Genomic DNA, 16,946 nt, shown 5'->3' on the forward strand with positions numbered 1-16,946 from the left:
GGTGGCTTCTGCAGGCAAACATTCTGAAACTGCAATGTCTTTATGGGATGAGAAAACTACACTCTGCCCAGCTTCATTCTAAAGTGTGCAGCTATGTTGTTAGTAACCTGATTTTCTTAATGAAAATATTCAAACAAAAATCTTCATTGAATCTTGACTTCTGGGAGCGTGCTGATAAAAATGATTAACTGCATTAATTTCACGCATGTTGTTCAATAACATATGAATACATATGATTAAAAATTATTGAATACATTAATACTCAGTTTATTTCATATAACTTAAATATTTAATTCTTTAATTGCAAAGTAGAAATCTTAGATTCTCAAATGTACTAATAGAAATTTACAAAAGATGGAGGAATAAATGAATGTCACTTTGTTCCTGCTGTATCTAATTAGTCTTGTCATTTTGCCAGTACAGCTATGAGTTCATGTTTCATAGATTTTTTCCTATCATTATTTTTTTCACTTCACAACTTAAAGCAAAATTAGCACCATTCTCTGTGTCCATTCTCAAGGTTGATTCTGCCAAATACCATAAACTGGTTAATTTACTTATGGGATCATTTGCCACTATTGTTTAGTCTATTATTATCCTGATTCCCTGCTGGTGCCCTCCCCACCAATTTGTTACTACTGGATAATTTGCCACTATTTGCATTCCCCTTGCAGTGGTGAATTAAGTAGATTTTACTGTATGGGCACGATCCATTGCAGTCAGTAGGAGTTGTTAAAAGTTCAGATACTCCCAGAAGCTGGCTGTCTGACAGTTTTTGTACTGTAGATACTTGTCCACAAAGAAGTGGAGCATGACTATCAATTCATGGTATGTAGGCCATCAAACAGTTATCAGATACTACTAACTTTCAGTTGCTTCTGATTTGGTTTGATTTGAAATGGAAACCTGTTGAGTCACCTGTTGTACATTCCCATTGCCTGTCTGCACCCTCTTATCAGTTTGGTGCAGTGATTTTACAGATCCCTGTAATCTTACATAATAAAAATAATTAATGATTTCCAAAATATTATTCAGCTAGACAAAATGACAGTAATATCTGATGTGCCCCAAGCTCCACTTGACACAGTCTAAGAATTACACAAATTTTGTTTCTGGCTGCCCGTGGCTATAGAAAGTTTTCTAAGAGCCCAGACTAAGTACAGACAGTCAAAAAGCCTGAGGCTGAATTGATTAAATCTTTGCAAGTTATTCTAAGCTGCATAAATTGAACTAATAAGTAAGTGAACAGACATTCATGTTTGATTCCAGAAATACAGCCACACGCTTGCAGTGGCCTAGGCCAGATGCCAGGGAGTGCTAGAGCACACCTCCCTGCTCAGCTGGAGCAGACAGCTTGGGCCAAGGATAGCCCACTGACCCTGTAAAAGGTGTGTGGAGGGGGGGGAGTTGTGGGAGAGGTACAATGCATCCTGGGATGTTGGGGGAATGTGAGTTAACTTGAATCTGGAAGGGAGCTGGCACAGAAGTTCAATAAACTGATTTAACCTAAATCAGTTAGGTCTGATACTATGTCTAAAATCCATTCCCTTACATGGAAAAAGTAGAATAAGGGTCAAAAAACCCTCTTGGCTAAGCAGGGAAATTGCAGCCCTCCTACAGAAACAGAAAGAGGCTTACAAACAATGGGAGTTTAGGACAGCCTCTAAGGAAAACTACTTGACCATGACCCACACTTGTAGGAACCAGATCAGGCAAGCTAAGTCAGAAACCAAACTAAAACTAGCTACAAGAATCAAGGACAGCAAGAAGTCCTTCTTTAGCTACATAGGGAATAAAAGGAAAACTAATGGGAGTGTGGGGCCGCTGCTCAATGCCTCAGCATACCTGGTCACTACCACTCAGGAAAAAATGGAACTCCTAAATGACTACTGTGCCACAGTCTTTCACAAGACCAAGGGGAACAACATGCCAGGTAGGGCACAGAACGAGCAGGGCGGGATTGGCACCATTCCCACTATTGCCATAGGTGTAGTATCATTTAAAGAAATTAGACGTATATAAATCAGCAGGACCGAATGAACTCCACCCAAGAATGCTGCAAGAGTTGGCCGAAGTAATCGCAGAGCCCCTGGCAAAGTTCTTTCAAAAAATCATGGTCCTCTGGAGAAATCCCAGAGGACTGGAAGAGGGCCAATGTTGTGCCCATCTTCAAGAAGGGGAAGCGTGAAGACCTGGGAAACTACAGGTCAATTAGCTTAACTTCTATTCCAGGGAAAATCCTAGAAACATTCATCAAAGAGGCTATATATGTGACAAACTTGCAGAAGGCATGATACTGAATGACAGCCAGCATGGCTTTGTTGCAGGCAGGTCTTGTCTGACCAACCTCATTTCTTTCTATGATCAGGTGACTCATCACCTAGATGAGAGAAAAGTGGTTGACATCATATACTGTTGGCTACAAATGTCCAACTCGGGATCCTTAAAATTCTAGTTTATTAGGCAGATTGAAACACTGTAATCATAAACCTTGGGGCTGGTCCCCACACACACACACACACATGCATGCACACACATACACACACACTGTAGCAGGCTACAGAGTCAGGTATACCTATCCTACAAGTGCTGGAGTCTGTCGTTGAGGCTTCTTTCAGCGTGGTGTTATCTTCCAGAAGGGGGTCGCCGGCTGGTCCTTCTGGCTGGACAGGTCTGGTCGAGTTGGAGATCAAGAGGGCGCCCCTGAGGGTCACTTTTCACTGCCTTTTATCTGTCCTTGGCAGACTTTGGTGACTCCCCAGTTTTCAGGTTTGCCCAATCCAGGGGTCATTGACCCTTGTGGGACTTCCCCCCCCTCGGTGGCTACTGGACGGCATCTGTCAGCCCCAGGGGTCATACGCATATACGTGCAGGTTTGGGAGTCCGTTGATGAATTTTGAATAGGGCTCTGGGAGTGGTCGAATATCTGCAGCTTCCCAGGTGTTAATTGCCGCCTGCTGCTACAGTGTGTTACACATTCAATCACTGATTCACTCACTCTTTCAGGGGCCAGTCTGATACAGGGAAGGGCAGTTTGATTCCTGCCCTTGTTAACATTGTTACAATGTATAACTTACTTATGAAACTAAATACATTCAGTTGAAAGGTGAGGAGTATAAAATATAAGCTACAAATGCCATGGCACACAAATAGATAAAAATACCAAAATAAAAGGGGAAATACAAAATGCACACATACAAATTTTTAAAACACAATTCCTTATCTTAAAGTGAAAGAGAGAGGAAGGAAGAAAAGGTAGAAAAAGAGAAACATATCCAAAGAGGGGAGAGAAAATGCAGGCAAGAGGAAAAGGGGGCTTTCTGGTACATTACCTCGACTTCCAGAAAGCCTTTGACCTGATATCCCACAAGGTACTGATCAGAAAATTGGAAGATATCGGGCTCAACTGCGGGACTGTCAAGTGGGTGCAAAACTGGTTGTAGGGTAGGACACAGAGAATCTAAATGAATGGATTGGTGTCATCCTGGTGAAATGTGGGCAGCGGCATACCCCAGGGGTTGGTACTTGGCCCAGTGCTGTTCAATATCTTCATCAACAACCTGGATGAGGGGATGAAAAGCCCATTGGCCAAGTTTGTGAATGACACCAAGATATGGGGCTGTACAGACATGCCCACAGATAGGTCTGCTTGTATCTGCAGCCTAGACAGGCTGGCATGTTGGGCAGAATGGAAACAGATGAGGTTCAACAGAGAGAAATGAAAAGTGCTGCATCTGGGAAAGAAGAACCCCCAGTACACCTACAGGCTGGGCATCACTAACCTGACCAACACTACATATGAAAGGGATCTGGGGGTAACAATAGACTCCGGCATGAATATGAGCTGGCAATGCAACACAGTAGCTGCTAGGGCCAATAAAACTCTGGCATACATCAATCGATGCATCTCCAGTAAATCCAAAGAAGTGATTCTCCCGCTTTACTCAACATTGGTGCAGCCACAGCTGGAGTATTGCGTTCAGTTCTGGGTGCTGCACTTCAACAAGGACATGCTAAAGCTCGAGAGGGTCCAGAGAAGGGCCACCCACATGATCAGGGACTTGCATGGCAAGCCATGTGAGGAGAGGCTGAGGGATCTCAGACTCTTCAGCCTAAAGAAAAGAAGGCTGAGAGGGGACCTGATTGCAGCTTCCCGCTATATCAGAGACATACATCAGGGGCTCAGTGAACAACTCTTCACCAGGGTGCCCTGGGGGAAAACTAGAAACAACGGCCACAAACTCCTGGAAGATAGTTTCAGGCTAAACATTAGGAAAAACTTCATCACAACTCGGATGTCCAGACTATGGAACAAGCTCCTCACAGAGGTGGTGCAATGATCTACCCTAGAGGTCTTTAAGAGAAGACTGGATGGTGACCTGGGTGGGGTCACCTAACCCCAGATGTCTTTCCTGCTTATGCAGGGGGCTGGACCCAATGATCCTTCGGGGTCCCTTCCAGCCCTATGATTCTATCCAGGTTTATCTTAAACTGGTTTCAGTCATTTTGAAAGCAGTTTATGTGCACTGTATCACTGTTGTGATACAGATATGAACCAGTTTCTGATTGTGTTTACTGGTTTATGTGTAATTTCTGTCCCTAGCACCAAAAGTAGCCAGAGAGTAGTGACATTTTGATCATGTACTTTCTTCCCCAGGTAGACCCTGAACCAGGGCAATTAAGAATGGCATAGAGCCATTATGCTGTTATATGAGGAACTCCCTAGAGATTGGCTTTGCAAACATTTTTGGTCTTTTCTAGACCTGTAATGGCTACAAAAAAAATCTTTGGTCATAATATTTTTCTTGATTAGTCTCAGACATAAAGAAATCTTATGTTTTAATGACATTATGTAAGTTTTGTGTAAATCACAGCAATGGTGATTTAGCATGTATGTAACTTTTAAAAAAGCCCTTTCCTTGTCCTGTAGGGGCCAGGCCAACTCTCAGGACCTCAAAATTGTGCTGTTAGATGGGAGGGTATGACACAATTGCATATATATACACACAAAAATCACTAGGTGCATACACACACACTAGGCATGCGCACATACACACACTAGGCACATACACACACACTAGGCACACATGCATATCCAAGATTACCAGTCTAAGCACATGCACACCTATCACCAATTCAAGCACATACACACAGGTAAGTTCCTAACTTGAGTGGTGTGGTATATGTGTGCATGGGGTACTTGGGGTACCTAGGGTGCTTAGTGACTATGGGAGGGGAAATCAAAGATTTCCAGGAAGAGAAGGAGGGAGATGGATGGGAGTTAAGATGAGAGAGGGAAAAATAAGAGAGTGAAAGTGCCAGGGCTAGGATTAGAACCAGTGGACTGGAGGGGAGGTCAAGCAGCCCCAGGGTTACTCGAGGTCACTGGGGCTTGGAGTTACTTAGGGTTAATGTGCCCCGGGGTTACTCGGGGTCATCTGGTGCCAGGATGGAAACAAGGGGAAAAGCCCGGTGGCAAGGAGGAAACAGCCAGGAAAGAGAGAGGCAGAAAGCTAGGAGATTGGACCTGGAAACAGAGAGGCAGAAAGCTGGGAGATAGCTGGGAAATCAAGGAGGAGAATCGGGAGGTCAACAAGACAAAAACCCAACTTGGGGTTTGTCACAGAGCACTGAGGTGCCCTGCTCCTAAAGAGGGGAAACTGCTAGGGAGGAAGCCCTAGCAGGGAATAAGGAGCCCAGCTGTTGGTTGCCAGGGCAACCAGAGGAGGTCAGCTGACCAGAAGGGGCAGGGCCTGGCTCCCTTATAAACCCTAGCGGCTGGGGCCAGAGGTGATTCCTTACCAGTAGCCAAGGAGGAAGGAGCTGTCTCTCATGGAAGAGAGGAGCAGTCTGACTGAAGTTGCAGTGTCTGACATGGCTGAGGGATGGAGTATTCCCTGGTAGGCTGGATTGTTGTTATGGCTGGGTGGCTTCCATTTTTTTGTTATAGCCAAGGGGCTTATGTTTGTGACCAGTGGTTTGGGTGAGGCTATTAGGGGTTGGAGGAAGCCTCATAGGGGACCCACAGCAGTATGGGTACCCCAGTGCCAGTGAGGGCACAGTGTTTGGGTTGCATTGAACCCAGCCCAGAGAGGGGCAGTTGAGAAGCCCCAGAAAGGGGGCATTGCTGAGAAGCTCCAGTGTGGATATGGTGAGCCCTGGAGAGAAGGCAGTGTTACTGAGCAGGGCCTGGAGAAGGGGGCAGTGCTTGAGGAACCCCAAGAAGGGGCAGCATTGTGGAGAAGGTCCTGAGAAGGGGGCACATAGTGAGAGAGGGTTGGGGAGAGCCCTAGCACTGGAGAGGGCACAGATCAAGAGAGGTAGAGCCCAGAGAAGACAAGGGGCCAAATTAGCATAAGGCTAGGACATAACAATGTCTATTCCATTGGTGAGGCATAGACTGTGGTGTAGGGGAGGAAACGGAACTGCAAATAGTGCCCCCTGGCATCGGGCAGTACAAGGGCAGCCTCCTGCTAATTAACATCAATTAACAGCAAGGTGTGGCAGGAGAGAAGGTGGGCGGTTGCTCCAGGAACAGGTGCATGGGCCACATTTAGATTGGCCCAGAGCGGATACCTGTTACAGGGTTTCAAAATAACATGCTTATTAAACAGACAACACACTACACAGCCCCATGAAGTTATTGGTTCCTACACACACAATGGTAACAGGAGAGAGAGAGGCTTGATGGAGGGATTGAAGTTGAGGTGTGTAGGGACAGTCCAGGTCCTTTGCTTGGGGAAGGAAGGTGGGTGATAGCTACCTAGCCTGGGCTATAAGTTGATACTCAATGGCCAGTTGGGGTCTTCTCCAGCAAGGTGTTGTCCAGAGGGGGTCACCGGCAGGGCCTCTGGGTGGATAGGTGGTGGGGCATAGTGTTGGTCCAGATGGAGAGGGCGTCCCACTAGGTCTGTATTCACTACCTCATAGGGGCAGACCTTGTGTGACCCTAGTAGCAGGGGCATGCCCAGGCAAGGGTAGCCCTGGTGTACTGAGCATGCACACTTCAGGCAATGATGTGCAGTTCCAGGTGTCTGTGTTGCAATAATGGGTTGGCTGATCTTTGTAGGGTCTTTGTCTTTCAAATGCTGGGTCCATGGTTCCTGGGGAAGTCGATGGAAGGCAATGGTCTAGTCATTGAGCTGATGGTCCAGTCGATGAGTTGATTATTCAGTAGAGGCCTGCTACCATTGTATCTCAAGCACCCTCATTCATCCCCATTCATTCAGGAACCAATTTACATGAGACTGGTTAGGCATGAGTCATAGGTTACACTCGGGCAGAGAACACAAGATGGAGGCTTGACATTACTTTACAGACACCGGCCTAAACCATACAGTATTAACATGAAACAATAAAAATCAATGCAAAAAATAATAGGAATTCAATATAATACAATATAAAACAGTAAAAATCAATACAAACATAACGGAACACTATTTACAATATAAAAGGGGGCTTATTACAATAATGGCATACAAGAACTTAGTTTACCTAGTACTACTTGTAATCACTTTTTTATAAGGGATAGAGAGAGTCAGAAATGGTTAGGGGAAGGGGAGGGAGTGTTTTGTTTGTTTTTGTTTTTATTTAAAAATATAGAGAGAAACTCAGGGGTTTTCTACATCCTGATAGAAGACCTAATGTTCAAAATTAGGTTGCATTTAGAATTTGAAATGTTCCATGTACTTCCTCTTTCCTAAGACTAGTAGATCTGCAGCTGTGAAATTAATTTGCTTTGAAAATTTAAAATGTCGATAAAGATTATCATAAATTGATGGCCTAATTGTCAATAACTCCAGTGCCAGATTATCTCAACATCAGCTAAATTGGGATAAGCTAGTAAATGACAAGCCTGTCATTACGAAGCCTTCGCACACACTTGCATAACTAGGGCAGAAGAAGGGGGCACCAGCAGCACCTCTCAGCGTTCCACATCCCAGCTCTCCAGCACTCAACAGGGCAGTATTTCTGCCCAGGGTGCTGAAATTGCTGGTTAGGCCTCTGTTCCCTCATGTGATTTCATTTCACTTCACACACAGGCCTTCTTGTCCAATTTACCCCAGAGTAAATATAGACTTTTTATATAAGATTGCAACATCCTTGTCCTAACTGAATTTTAGGCCTGATTCAAAGACCAATCAACAAGAGAGACTTCAATTGCCTAAAGTCATCTTGCCTGTTATTCCCCAAAAGATGTAGCTGGGTAGCTATTCAGTCATCTTTAACGAAGTTTTAATTTAAAAACTGTGTGTGTGTGTGTGTGTGTGTGTGGTTTTTTGGGTTTTTTTTTTTTCTTTCTGGCCTCCTATTAGGAAACATCTATTTTGAAGCATTTTAGTGAACTGCAAATTGCAGCATGAATAAACTGTGTTATAGATTGAATCTAAGAAAACAGTTTAATAGATTTCATAGACATCAGGGCTAGAAGGAACCTTGCAAGATCATCAGGTCCAGCTCCCTGCCCAAAGGGCAGGAAGTCAGCTGGGGTGAAATGATCCCAGCAAGATAGCCATCCAAGTGTTTCTTGAAAGTGTCTGGAATAGGTGCTTGCACCACATCTGGTAGGAGTCTATTCCAGGCTCTGGCAACACAAGCAGTGTGTGTATTTAAAAAAAAAAAAAAAAAAATTCTTATGTCCAGCCTAAAATAGTCTTCCTGGAGTTTGTGACCATTAGACATACACGATGCATATGGGGGAGCATGTGCCCCCCTGAGACTGGCCCTCACCAGCCAGGGAGTGGGGAGCACCGGCTGGCAGGGCTGTCCCTAGGGGGGATGAATTGGGGCAGCTGCCCTGGGCCCCGTGCTTTGGGGGGCCCTGCAGAGCTGGATGCAGCAGCAGTGGGGCAGACCTGGGTGGAGTGGTAGCTCCATGTCCAGCCGCTCGCTATCCGCCCCCCACCCTGCTGCTGATGCTGCTGCCACCAATGGCAAAGGCAGCTTTCTTGCATCCGGGGAGATCAGAGCAGGGATGGGGCCCCACATGGGCTGATTTGCCCCGGGCCCCACACCCTGCTTGGGTCAGCTCTGCCAGCTGGTGCCCCTTGTGAGAACTGTTGGCAGCACTACCAGTTTTGCTGCCAGTGCTTATGGGGCTGGCAATCGGCCACTGGGGGGACCCCCTTTCCCCCAGTTGGTGATTGGCTGCTGGTGCCCCCCCACCAGATCAGGAGGCACCAGTCGCCCATGCCATTAGACCTTGTCTTCCCTTGGGGTGTCCTGGTGAACAGACTTTCTCCCTGCTCCTGATGAACATCCCTTATAGGCAACCACCAAATTCCCCGAGCCTACACTTCTCTAAGCTAAAGATTCCCATGTCTCTCAGCCTCTCATCATTAGGCCTGCTCTCTTGTCCTCTAGTCATGCGCGTTCTTTGGGTGGTGGATGGTTAGAATGCTTTGCAGAATAAAACTAGACTAGGACACTAGCAGAAGATGGGTACCAAGTACTTTCCAAAATAAAACCTGAATTGAGTATTTAGGACCAAGTATTCAAAAGAACACAAGACCAGGTTTTCAAATCGCAGCTACAATCAGAACTGGGTTTTAATAGAGGCCATCTCTCATTTAGACTCAACATAAAGTGGACAGATTTTCAAAATGGCTCAGCCCCCAACAGGTACCATTTTGATGTCTTTTGAAAGCCTGGACACTTGTTTTGAGGCCTAAATGTAAGCAGAGCTCATTTGAAAACCTAGCTCTGAATGTGGATGATGAGCTCTTCATAAAAATTAGGGCCCAATTCTTGGAAAGTCAGAATTTGGCATAGCCGTAGGGGGATGACACCATTTTGGCTGCCCCTGGACAAAAGTATCAATGAAGCAAACCCTTTTTTTCCTCCCCCATGTTGCTGCCGGGGGTGACAAACTGAAACTAACTTATCCAAAAAGAGCAAAGCTTTGCATGGAATTCACTAAGTATGCATTATTTAGATAAACTGCTACTGTGTTGGACACAAACTTGCTTGTTATGAACTCTGTTGCAGTGTGTGTGTGGGTTTTTTGGGGGGGGGGGTGTTTTTGTTTTTTTTTGCTACAATTTTTATCAACCTTGTTTTTTTTAAAAAAAAAAAAAAAAAGCCTACAAGTGATCTTGCCAACTGACCCACCCTCATCTGCACTGATTGGATAAACACTTTGAGCACTCTTTAGCCTGGAGTATGTAAACTAGAAAGCCCATTGTTTTGTAGAGAGGCACCATTGCTGCTTCTCTGTCCAGTAAGAATTGGCTCCTGGCCTTTCAGAAATCGCCAGTTCTCCTTCTTGTAGAACTAGCCTGCAGAAGCTCCTGGGGAGAAAGAGGAAGCTGAGTGAATGTAGACTTATCTTTGACAACAGTTAGTAAGTTCTGACCCAGGCCCAGCTCTAATTGAAGGGGAACAACAGTAGGTGACAGGACTTTTTTTCTTTAAGGAATGGGTGTGGAAAAGGGAAAAATGTCAGGTGGTGTAAGAAGGTGTGTGTACACCATTATTCAGACTTGGCTTGAGGAATCTGGGTGCGGGGGATCAGCCACATAAGATGGGAGTGGTAAAGAACATCTAGGCCCAGGGATCTTGGGGTTATTTGTTTTGTTTTTTCCCTAGAGATCGCCACGTTACCGTCTCTTAGTAGCTCCTAAGATGAGAATGCACTTCTGAGTACTTAAAGCACAGGACTGAGGAACTGCTCCCAGGTCTGCTATTGACTCACTGTATGACTTTGGTCAAGTCATTTAATCTCTGTTAACCTCTCAATAACATGTTGGTATAAATCCTGACCCAAGTGTTCTGCAAGGCCTCATGTGAAGTGTTTTAAAATGTTTAGGCAACATGCCATATAGGAATATCACATTCTCAGCAATGATGCCATGGAATAGATTAAGTTTCTGGCTGTATAATGAAAGAAGTAAAAATATCTCAATATACCTGGGGTCAAATGGAACTGGTCAAATGGTAAGCCCTGCCCTGCCCTGAAAAAGTTGTGAAATTGATTCTCAAGTCTGATTCTTTTTCCTTTCCAGACCATCAGAAGCTGGGAGTACCACACAGACAACAGGCTCAGCTGTAACAGGGAAGGAGTGTCTCCTATCATTCAGTAATTATTACATTTGCTAATTTACAGGCAACATTCTTGATCCTTAAAGGAACTCCTTTCTAGCTTTCCTTGGCTGAATGAATGTTACACAAGCATGGGGTCTGGGACAGGGTTAAACGGGTGTTGAAAATGAAGTGATTGTCTCTGGGAATCACTTTTAACTATCAAATTCAATATACTAATTAGTATATAGATGTACACTCCGAAAGGTGGCCCTGTATCAGCCAATTACAGTTACTACTCATAAACACCATTGTCTGAGAAGATGACAGGTCCTGTTGCTTCACCATTTCCAACTCTCTAGTTTTCAGTAGACACTGGATTCTAAAGCATTTTTTTTTTAATCCCTCTTACAAATTGCTTTAAGAACAAGCACTCCTTAGTTCCATTTTAAGCATTACATATGGTCTTGTTAATTGAAAGGAGCTACCATAGTAGCAGGGAAAACCAGACCAATGACAAGGAGGCAGAGAAGAAAACAATAAAGAAGTAAAAGGTGATTTATGGTGACCCCTGGTTGTTGAAACAAAAGAATTATTGGGAATCTTAAAAGAGAGAGAAACTTAATGTTAGAAGATTGATGACTCAAGACCATGGGGTTTTGAGTCCTTTCTGCATCAGCATGGCAGAGCTTTAATTCTGATGCAGGTCAGCACTTGTACAGGAAGCATTAAGAGGGAATTCCTCTTATATTGCCTCATCCTTGCTCCCTTCTTAACAGAAAGGAAGCAGTATATTTCAGTGTTTTGATCAGTTACTAAATATTTAGTTGCACATATAATTTTTGATCAAAGACTTGAGCATTTAGCAGTTTTATGGACAAATAACTGCCTACTATAAAATTAACATTTTTTTTTTTAAATGTATGCTAAGAAAGTTTTTAAATATACCTATCACTAGCACTCAAACACTGACTATAAGTGCTAACTTTCCTATCTCTTATCCCATGCAGGGAAGTGTAATTTCTTGAGACCCCCAAAATTCCTATTCTAGGAGCTCAAAGACAAAAATGGAGATTATTAATCTGGCATAATAGTAGTTCTGCTATAGGTAACATGAGAGGAGGCATTCTTTTCAAAACTTCAGATTTTAAATTATCCTAAATGTCTAAAAAATATACCCTCTGAGCTTTGCTTTCAAATTACTTGTGTGTGTTAAATCGGAGATTTTGCATCTACTGCTTAGCTTTATTTGGTTGGCTTTGCACCACCTGCACCTGAAAAGTAAGTGTTTTAATTGGGTAAATATTTTCAGATGCCATGTTTGCACACTCATTCTATTGCTTTGAATTGCAAACTATGGAATTTGAACCCTGAGAGGATTCAAGAGATTTCATTAAGGTATTACAAAACTACAAATATTTGAAATTAAAAGCTACATGATCACTTCCAGTTAGTGTTCATCTTAAACTTGGAATCCCAAAGAGCCTTGTGCTCCCCCCAGACTATGGCCAGCTTTCCCACCACCATTATGTCTATTGAATCCCCCACTCATTTATATTTTCATATACAATAAATAATCACAATCAATTTAGAAAAAACTGTAAAACCAAGATCCTGACCACTTGTGAGTTATTAAAAATAACAAGATACAAGAGTAAAAACAGGCACAATGATGTGGCGGGGGGGGGGCCCTATGCAGGGGAGGAGCAACTTCCAGTTGCTGCTGTGCCAGCAGTCCAATCACATAGCTGCATTGGCAGATTTTTTTTCCCCACCCCCTTCCTTCCAAGCTGGTGCATGAGGAAACTTCCCCAGTCATACCACCGAGTATAAGTGTTAATCCTAGAGTCCTCTGATTGCATTCTGTTTAGAATACTTACATTCCTCCTCTAGTTTGAATTATAGCTATAAATTATAAGCTGCATTCCATCCTAGATATGACTGCATTGAATTGGAGAATGAAGATCACTACAGGTTAGTTTACAGCTTTGTAAAGCACTTTCCCTTCCTTGGAACTAAGGGCACTATATATATAGTTCTGAAGTATTACTGCATGGCCATAATATTTGCCCTGATTAGAATACAGTAACAACACTGTACACATCCCGGTTCCTTGGTTCCAGGAAGTTTCAACCAACAGATATTGCAGCCAAACTATACCACATCTCTAGCTAACTCATAAAGTGACTTACATCATCACAGTAACATGGCAATGCAACACTGCAATCTTGTGATGCTATGTCACAAAATAGTAACTCATAATATTTAACAGCTGCCAGCTGCAGCTTGAGTTTTGACAAAATTGGTTCATTATTTACACATAATGACTTGGGTTGTAAAGATGTAGAGGAATAGAGATTATAACACAAGTGACTGATTAACAAAGAAAGACATTTTCATTTTATGTGGAAACTAAAATAGCTTTTGTTTTGTTTGTTTTCACACAAAGGCACTTCCATTGTCTAGAAAGTTTCTGTGTATCCATCCCTGTAGACTTCAAACTGTTTCAGAGATGTCAATCAAAAATTTATTTCCTTGAACTAATGTTGAGTTTTACACCAAAACAGTTTATGAACGGACTTTACTTGGAAATCAGTTTATAGCTGTAAAATATCAATCATTAATCTGGCACAAGCTTTGGGCTTGGCACTTAAATCCATTCTTCATGCAAAGTAATACAATATATAGTAAATGTCACATAGGTTGGAGGTGTTTCCTATACCAGAGATGAATATCAAAAGTCCTTAGGCACTCATTGTGTCTCTTGTTATCTGAGAAATTAGCAAATTTGGACACTTTTATGTACACCTCTGCTGCCCTGTGCTAATGCATGGAAATTCAAAAAATCTATGGTGTTCTGAGCATAAGGTTCTTCTTCATCCAAGCCTCAGATAAGCATATCTGTAAAGCACCATGTAAGACTAAAGAACACAATTAGAAGAGCTACTCTTCACAGATGTGTATTGCAATGGCAACAGGGAGAAAAAGCCAGAATGCCTGCCACATTTGGCAAAATAATATAAATTATAATACATATACTTCATCCTTTTCATAAGATGCTTACTTGGAGCCAAGCACTAAAGTGCTGTTTTAACAAGGATAACTAAGAAATAAAACTAATTTTAAGACAATTCCCTTGTAATAGCCAAAATTATAGAGACAGAAGTACAGTCAAATATTTGTTGATCTCCCAAAATATATGGAGAGGGTAGTGTTAGTTAAGTAGTATTCATTTATCCCATTCCACTGTTTTAAGATTTGATCTTGCTGCCACTGAAATTAGTGGAAACAGTCTGCATTAGTATCTGTGGAAGCAAGATGAAGTCTTCATTATCCAAGTAATCTTTCTAAGAGCTATCCAATCCAGTCTTTAATGGAATACTTTTGAATCTATGCAGAGCTTCAGTTAACTTCAGATGGACTCTCTGTAGACATAAATTCCTGCTGATGCATCTAATACCAGGATCAAGTATCTGAAAGTACTGTTGCAGGAATAAAATGGAAAAAGGTCTTTAGCTCCCCACAGCAGAATAGAGCAGAAATGTGTGTGCCTGGCAAGACTGCTCTGAAATTTTCCATGATAGCCTCTGTTTGATTTCCCCCATCAAAACGAACAACCACATGCATGGTGCAAAGTCTCTCAAGTGTTAAACACAATAGCAGTAGGCATTTAATTCTTACATTAATGAAAAGGATCACTGATTTTTATCAAAGCTCATTTTAGGCATATTGCATACAACTTGACAAATTGTGGCACTGTGCTACACTACAGTGGGAGAAGAACCTGGAATTGAGATTAACTGAAACTGATCAGTCAGTCCCTTTTCAGTTTCCAAGAGGAGATTGGGGAGAGGAATAAGCAAACAGCATAAATGGTTACATCCAAAACAAAAAGGAGAAAAAAACAATTCTAATAATCCCAGGTATTGTTTAGTTACACAGTGAAGAACATTTGGGTTTTTTTTGCTTTTTAAATATTATTTTTAACTTGACCCTGCCATCAGAATACTGACTGATATTTCTTTCAAGTTATTTCCAACATACCTCACCCTCTCTGAGATCTAAAAACCTGCAGCTTTGCTCCAATAATAGTCTGCAGCCCTGGTACAGCATGCTCACATTAAGTCTACACATGGGCCATTCACTTATCCTATTCCAGATCTTTTGGTACATGTTTGACACTTTGACCTATTGCACCATATAGAGCTCAGTTTGTCCTGCGAATGGGACAGTTGTGTTTGCTGTCCTTGCAATTCTGGAAATTACATTTCATTACACTACTAATTATTCAAGCACTGACATTTGACTGATAATTCAAGCACAGAGAAAGACACTCTTTCAGTTTAAGTACATATTATATATCTCCTTTCTTGAGCTGTCAGTTTTCTCCCAATAAATTCCTGACCTTGTCACAACCATGTTTCCTAAAAACCTTGGGACGTTCTAAAAGGCCTTGTCAAAATTTCTCACCACTGATCCACCCAAATGGAGTAAAAGGTGTCCTTCTAAAATGTTTTAGTTCTCACATTTTAAAACACTAGTTTAAGCAAGAAAAAGCTATATTTTAAGACATTAGCTGCTCAGGCTGAAACCTGGAGATTTTTGTTTTAGTATCCCAGTGTGGACAGGGTAACCTCTGAGACAGGGTAACCTTACCATCCCCCACAACTGGGCAGCACCACTTTGACCCAGAGATTAACAATCCCTACATCATTCAAATAAATATTGCCCTCAAGCAGCTTGACACTAGAGGGCTACATATTTGTCAAATGGGTGAGGTGACATTTTACTAATTGCTATTTCAGCTACGATTACTGAAGAGCTTTTTTTAAAGTATTAATAATAGCTCATCATCTTTCGAAAAGTTGACTGTTTCCACTGAAAAGTACAAAGTGCAAACAGTTCAGTCTTTCAATGTCTCTGGAAAATAGGTATTATTCTAAATGTACAGATGAAGTAACAAAAGCAGAAAGTTGAGTAATTTACACAAAGCCACACTGAAATTCAGCAGCTGAGACTTCCTGTCTTCTGTCCTGCTTAGACAATACTTCCTTACTGATAAGTTTTAATAGGTCATTTGATAGCTTTAATATTGCACGGGAAAACTATAACTTGTTCTGAAAACTTACTTTCCAGATGTAGCTGTTACATGCCATTCACATGATCTAACTTGCCTAAAAGGTTTAACTAACTGTGATTTTTTTTTTTTTCAGATTTTGCTTTCTGAGATCTTGCTTATTTGAACCAATTTTCAAACAGGCAAAGTAATTGCAAAGAAACTATTAAAAAATTAAGCAACACAAGGTTTGCAGCTGCAACGACTCTATAAGTATTGATGACTTGCTGTCTCTTGTAGCTGGATTTCATTAACTACTTTGCGCAACAGACAAGACCTCCCACAGTATTTATTCTTTCAGCAGAAGCTCAGTTGGCACAGAGCTGGCATCTGCTGTGTGAGACCTGAGAGAGAGGAAACATGTCACTAAACATTTGAAATCCAAGATAAACTCCTATATTTGTAATCAAAACAAAATTTCAAAAACCCTTCAGTACTGATCAGCCAGCAAAGAACAGAAGAAAGTACTGATTGGATTTGTTATTGTCTGAAACATTGAGGCTGTAGGAAAATTTAATGGAATAAATTGCTTGCTTTCTTGATTAGCTTTCCTATATTAACTTCTGTTCTTTGAACTTCTAAAAAAACCTTTTGCCCTTGTTGGCTTGCAAATTGAACCACCCATGTTGATTGTGGCAGCTCTTCTCTCTTGAATTCCCACTTCAGCTGAATAGCAGAAAAGGAAATTTAAATTCAACATAGTGTAAGCTACCTTGCACTTGCAGTGTACTAGGCTTGTCCACATAAGAGTTGTGTGGAGTAGCTAGTGTGCTGAAAGTTCACATGCTCGTTTACTTCATGATAACTCCTC

At 42.2% G+C, this 16,946-nt stretch overlaps 1 long non-coding RNA gene across 1 annotated transcript; it reads left to right on the forward strand.

The window, feature by feature from the left end:
- The first annotated feature begins 5,825 nt into the window (after positions 1-5,825).
- Positions 5,826-16,630, forward strand: LOC112549653. Its single transcript, XR_003093171.1, has 3 exons — positions 5,826-5,900; positions 11,004-11,077; positions 16,233-16,630. It is a non-coding gene; the product is annotated as an uncharacterized LOC112549653 (long non-coding RNA).
- The last annotated feature ends 316 nt before the right edge of the window (positions 16,631-16,946 follow it).

The sequence above is a fragment of the Alligator sinensis genome, unplaced genomic scaffold (genome assembly GCF_000455745.1).
Source record: "Alligator sinensis unplaced genomic scaffold, ASM45574v1 scaffold273_1, whole genome shotgun sequence".
In the NCBI taxonomy this organism is placed as follows: domain Eukaryota; kingdom Metazoa; phylum Chordata; order Crocodylia; family Alligatoridae; genus Alligator; species Alligator sinensis.